The sequence below is a fragment of the Aotus nancymaae genome, unplaced genomic scaffold (genome assembly GCF_030222135.1).
Source record: "Aotus nancymaae isolate 86718 unplaced genomic scaffold, 86718_ANA_hifiasm-v0.15.2.pri h1tg000049l, whole genome shotgun sequence".
NCBI lineage: Eukaryota > Metazoa > Chordata > Mammalia > Primates > Aotidae > Aotus > Aotus nancymaae.
Window position 1 is genome coordinate 32,173,792 of NW_026988463.1, and position 6,674 is coordinate 32,180,465.

Here is a 6,674-nt window from a genome sequence, read left to right on the forward strand (position 1 = left end):
AGTAGAGGCAGCAATCAACAGCCTACCAACCAAAAAAAGTCCAGGTCCAGATGGGTTCACTGCCAAATTCTACCAGATGTACAAAGAGGAGCTGGTTCCATTCCTTCTGAAACTGTATCTAACAATAAAAAAGGAGGGCATCCTCCCTAACTCATTTTATGAAACCAACGTCATCCTGATACCAAAACCAGGCAGAGACTCAACTAAAAAAAAAACTTCAGGCCAGTATTCATGATGAACATCGATGCAAAAATCTTCAATAAAATACTGGCAAACACATCAAGAAGCTTATCCATCATGATCAAGTAGGCTTCATCCCAGGGATGCAAGGATGGTTCAACATACACAGATCCATAAATGTAATCCACCACATAAACTGAACCAAAGACAAAAACCACATGATTATCTCAATAGATGCAGAGAAGACCTTCAATAAAATTCAACAGCCCTTCATGCTAAAAACCCTCAATAAACTAGGTATTGATGGAACATATCATAAAATGATAAAAGCTATATATAACAAACCTACAACCAATATCATACTGAATGGGGAAAAGCTGGAAGAATTCCCTTTGAATTCAGGCACTAGGCAAGGATGCCCTCTCTCACCACTCCTATTCAATATAGTATTGCAAGTTCTAGCCAGAGCAATCAGGCAAGAAAAAGAAATAAAGGGTATTCAATTAGGAAAGGAGGAAGTCAAACTGTCTTTATTTGCAGATGACATGTTTGTATATTTAGCAGACCCCATCGTCTCAGCCCCAAATCTTCTCAAACTGATAAGCAACTTCAGCAAAGTCTCAGGATACAAAATAAGTGTGCAGAAATCACAAGCATTCCTATATACCAATAACAGACAAACAGAGAGCCAAATCAAGAGTGAACTACCATTCACAATTGCTACAAAGAGAATAAAATACCTAGGAATACAACTAACAAAGTATGTAAAGGACCTCTTCAAGGAGAACTACAAACCACTGCTCAATGAAATAAGAGAGGACACAAACAGATGGAAAAACATTCCATTCTCATGATTAGGAAGAATTAATATCGTGAAAATGGTCATACTGCCCAAAGTAATCTATAGATTCAAAGCTATCCCCAACAGGCTACCAATGATCTTCTTCACAGAACTGGAAAAAAAAAAAAGCACTTTAAATTTCCTATGGAATCACAAGGGAGCCTGCATAGCCAAGAAAATCCTAAGCAAAAAGAACAAAGCCGGAGGCATCACACTGCCGGACTTCAAACTATACTACAAAGCTACAGTAATCAAAACAGCATGGTACTGGTACCAAAACAGAGACATAGACCAATGGAACAGAACAGAGGCCCCAGAAGAAGCACCACACATCTACAACCATCTGATCTTTGACAAACCCAGCAGAAACAAGCAATGGGGAAAGGACTCCATGTTTAATAAATGGTTTTGGAAAAACTGGCTAGCAATGTGCAGAAAGCAGAAACTGGACCCCTACCTGTCACCTTACAATAAAATTAACTCCAGATGGATTAAAGATTTAAACATAAAACCTAACACCATAAAAACACTAGAAGACAACATAGGCAAAACCATCCAGGACATAGGCATAGGCAAGGACTTCATGACTAAAACACCAAAAGCAATGGCAATGAGTGCCAAGATACACAAATGGGATCTAATTAAAATTCAGAGCTTCTGCACAGCAAAAGAAACCATCATTAGAGCGAATCGGCAACCAACAGAATGGGAAAAAGTTTTTACAATCTACCCATCCGACAAAGGGCTAATATCCAGAATCTACAAAGAACTAAAACAGATATACAAGAAAAAAACAAATAAGCCCATTCAAAAGTGGGTGGATATGAACAGACACTTTTGAAAAGAAGACATATATGAGGCCAAAAACACATGAAAAAATGCCTATCATCACTGACCATTAGAGAAATGCAAATCAAAACCACAATGAGATATTATCTCACACCGGTTAGAATGGCAATCATTAAAAATTCTGGAGACAACAATGCTGGAGAGGATGCAGTAAAATAGGAACACTCTTACACAACTGGTGGGAGTGTAAATTAGTTCAACCACTGTGGAAGACAGTTTGGCGATTTCTCAAGGATCTAGAAATAGAAGTTCCATTTGACCCAGCAACCCCATTACTGGGCATATACCCAAAGAAGTATAAATCGTTCTACTATAAAGACACATACACATGTATGTTCACTGCAGCCCAATGAACAATAGCAAAGACCTGGAACCAACCCAAATGCCCATCAGTGATAGACTGGATAAGGAAAATGTGGCACATATACAGCATGGAATACTATGCAGCCATAAAAAACGATGAGTTTGTGTCCTTTGTAGGGACTTGGATGAATCTGGAAACCATCATTCTCAGCAATCTGACACAAGAACAGAAAGCTAAACACCACGTGTTCTCACTCATAGGTGGGTGTTGAAAAATGAAAACGTGGACTCAGAGAGAGGAGCATCACACACTGGTGGCAGTTGGGAGGTGTAGGGGAGAGATAGCAGGGCGTGGGGAGGGATGGGAGGGTGGGGAGGCATAACATGGGGAGAAATGCTAGATATAGTATGTACCTAAAGTTAAAGAAATAAATTAAAATTAAAACAAAAGAAGAAAAACAAACATGATTTTAAAATACAAATAATCATCCTTAATAAAATAATGTATATACCATAAAAATCTGCTCATCTGTTTTCTTTCTCTCCTATCTGATCATCTTGTTTACTAGAAAATATTAATTAAAAAACAACAAAAAAGTGGAATTTGATTGATTCAGTGGAGTGAGCCAAGCTTTTCAGCTGCGGAATTTAGTGCCTGAGGTTCTTTGTGCTGGCACCAGAACCAGATCTCCAGATGAGCAAGTTTGTCTTAGTGACTCTTCACAAATCTGAACTTCTTCCCAAGCTGGTTAATGACCTTATCATTTTGCCAGTTATCCAGGTTTAGGTTTTCTCTTCAGGGTTCTTTTCCCTCTTCCTTCCTACTCCCTTTGTTGCTGCTACAGTTCGAGACAACATAATCTCTTTCCTAAGTGTCCTACCCTCTTGAATTCATCTGGTACGTTACTGCCTGATGAATCACCTTAATATAAGTCATTAAACACATTAGAAATAATTCTAAGTAAATTATTATAAGTGTAAATAAAGCAAAAGATAGAAAATGACAAAAATGAAAATGTGAACGAGAACCACCACAACTTGTAAAGCAATAATAACCCAGCTATACCAAAAATGCACAGAAAACACCTGCAATTAGAAGCTTTAAGAAGTTATAAGAAAAACATCTAAAACACAACAGTTCAGAAAAGTTGAAAGTAAAAGATTGGCAAAAGATATGCCACAAAATACTTAGAAAAAGCTGGTATAGCTATATTTTCAAATAAAATATATATTTGGATAAACAATGTCACAATAAATAATGACAGTTACTAAATTTTTTTAATGATAAGAGAAAAAGCTGCAATTATTTTTAATGTTTAGCTTTTCTTTGTAAAAAACTTACATTAAAAAAACTTAAATAGTCTTTTGATTAATGTTAAAAATCTATTGCTGCACAATTTAACTGATTAAAAGATTTCCAGATGTCTTGACTCCAAGAGATTTCCTTCCAACCTGACCTTTCATTTCTGACAGATCTCACACTTCCAGATTTCTCTTTAGCAAACACGTTCTGAAATCATTTGTAGGTAATCAGCACTTCAATCATATGGAGGCTCTGGCTGAGGCAGCAGAGTCCTGGGAGACTGAACCCTGGGAGACTCAGTGTCCCCCCCAGAGACCCAGACTTGGGCTAAGCCCACCATCCCCAGGGCTCCTACGCAGGACCTATGTGGCCAATCTGGGCTCATTCTTCCCCATCAGTCCTGCTCATCTCTCTGAGGGCTGCCAATCCACCAGAGTGTGGCTCTCCTTCCAAAAACTGGAGTTTCATTCCTCTTTGATTCTCATCAGTTCCCACCTTCCTCCTCCACAGAGTTTCAGAACCAAGGAATGAAACTTCTCAAGGCTCTGTCGATGTCCCACACTGATGACCGTCATCCCCAACTGCTGACCAATGTGATAGAACTCGCTCTCCCCCTCCTCTGTCAGGGCACTTGTGGCTTCATCAAGCACTGCGCACTTTGGCTGCAGGTAGAGGAGTCTGACAAAGGAGAGCCGTTGCATCTCCCCCGGGGACAGAACATCTTACAAGTTCCAATCCACCTGCTGGTCCAGACCCTCTGTCCTTGCCACCAAGCTGGACAGGCCTGCCAATTCCAAGAACCTCAAGATCCTCTCATCATCAGTAGAACCTGAGTCAGGGTAAATCTCCTTCAGGGGATATGTCACCTGCTCCAGAAGGGTCCCGTCAGTGAAGAATGGCTTTTGTGGCAAGAATAACACCCCATGGGGCCCAAAGACCATCCGCATCTGCACTGAGCCCCATGTGCTGAACCCAGAACAAGGAGATCTTGCCAGTGCCCGTGTTGCCTGTGATCAGCAGGCTCTGTCCCTCGGAGATCTGTAGGCTCAGATCCTTGATTAGGGGTTTGTCAGATGAGGGAGCAGAGATGGAGACCCACTCAAGGAGAAATGCCGTGTCTGCTGGCTCTGCTGCTGGACATCCTGGGGCCTTGTCCAAGCCCCACTCGCTCTTACCCAGGATCTCACAGTCCTGTGACTTCAGGGACATTTCCAGCAGCATCTCCCAAAGCTGCCCAATCCTGTGCCTGTAGCCAGCCACATCCGAGAGCGTTGTGGACAGGTCAATGAGTTGAATGAATCAGCTGATGAGGTAGATGCACACAAGGCGTTCTTGCTGACCAGGATGCTAAGCTCTGCAGGACTCAGTTCTCCATAGACCTCACTGAACATCGGGATTGCGATGACAATGTAACTCAGGATGCTGCCCAGATAGTCAAAGGTGTTGATGCCAATGTACAGCCTGAGCTCCTTGGACATCAGCTCCCTCTGGGTCTGAAGGAGTCTCTGCAGCCTGCAGTCTGTCCTCATGTGCTCCACATGCCCAGTTCTGTAGAAAGCAACAGGCTCCGCATTCACCCGAATCTGCATGTGCTAGAACTGAAAATCTCCTTCCAGCTTTTCCTGATCCACCAGCTTCATCACAATGCACCCCATCAAAGTTTTGTTCACCACAGTCCGCAGGATGAAATACCCGAAGATGCTCACAGGCCCGAGCCATCCTGTGCTTTGGAAGCACTGGTAAGTGTAGGACACGAGGGTGAAGGGGGAGATAATCAGCTTGCTGGCCATGCTGCTGAGCTGCTGGCAGAATTGCTCTATATCCTGGCTGATGCACTGGTCTGGGTTATCGATGTCATCCCACAGCACGTTGAGAATGTAGTGCACACGGCCCTTGGAGTTCAGAACAATGAGCATGACAACCAGGAATGTCAGAGTCTTAAATGCTTCCAAGTCTTTCCTTCCCAGGACCCCATAGTACGGACTGGGGGTCAATCCAACCTGGTAGATCACCAATTGCTCTGGTGCCAGCTCCAGGTGCGGGCCCCAGGACTGTCATGACCTGAGAACCGATGGACTCACTAAATTTTTTTTCAAAGCTAAACTGACCAGGAAGAAATAAACATTTCTGAACTTGGATGCATCTCAACTCATCATCTCAAATTGCAGAAAACAAAAATGACAGAATTAGAGGTAGTGTTTGACAAATCTATTAACATAATGGTAATTGATAGATCAATTAGGTAATATATTTTTAAGCAAGTAGATGATTTGAACAATATGGTTAAAAAGCTGATAGAGTGTACAGCTACAGACTATTCTTCCCAATAAATGCAAAAGATATGTATTTTTCAGACATGAATTAATCTTTTATGAAAAATGTTCTCCTCAACATAATAATAGCAAACACATTGCATTTATTTGTGCCAGGCAGTGTTGCAAACAATTTAGAATACATTTAGTCCTCACAACAATTCCAGGGGTTTGGCATATAAATATTCCCTTTTTATAGATGAGAAAGCCAAGGCACAAGGAGGCTAAGTGATTTTTCCAAGGTCATACAGTCAGAAAATGGAAGAGCTGGGATTTCCAAAGTCTGTTCTTTTACCTACTACATAATATTGCCGAAAAATGTGCACTACTTGGGAATTAAGCTAATAAAAATATGTGCAATCTTATGGAGAACACTATAAAATCTGTGGACAAATATTAAAGAGGACCTAGAGAAAAGAAGAGCTCATGTTCATGATATGAAAGAATCAATGGCAGAAGAGTCAGTTTCTCTTAAAGGAATGTATAGATTCAAATCTATAACATTGTTGTAGACATGCAAAGTTAATTCAGAAATGTATATGAACTACCAAAGGACAGAGAATAGTGAAGATATTTGTAAGAAGAATAAAGTAAGAGGATTAGTCAGCCAGCTACCAAGACTTCTTATAAAGATATAAAACAATTTCAGACAGTGTAGTATGAAACAGAGCTCGACAAAATGACAATGAAACAGATTGGAGAGACTGGAACAGACTCACACATATACAGAAACTTGATTTATGATGGAGTTTTAATTACATGTCAGGTAAAAAATGGACTTTCAATTAGAGAGAATATGTTGCGCATAACAGAAAAATAAATCTGGGTCCCAAACTCTAACCACAATAAAAAATAACCTGTGTGGGTTAAAAACTTAAGTCAAAGA

General features: G+C 40.7%; 1 pseudogene; it reads right to left on the reverse strand.

Annotated features, from left to right (window-relative positions):
* Positions 1 to 3,940: 3,940 nt before the first annotated feature.
* Positions 3,941 to 5,407, reverse strand: LOC105718432 (lysosomal cobalamin transporter ABCD4-like; annotated as a pseudogene).
* Between the last annotated feature and the right edge of the window lie 1,267 nt (positions 5,408 to 6,674).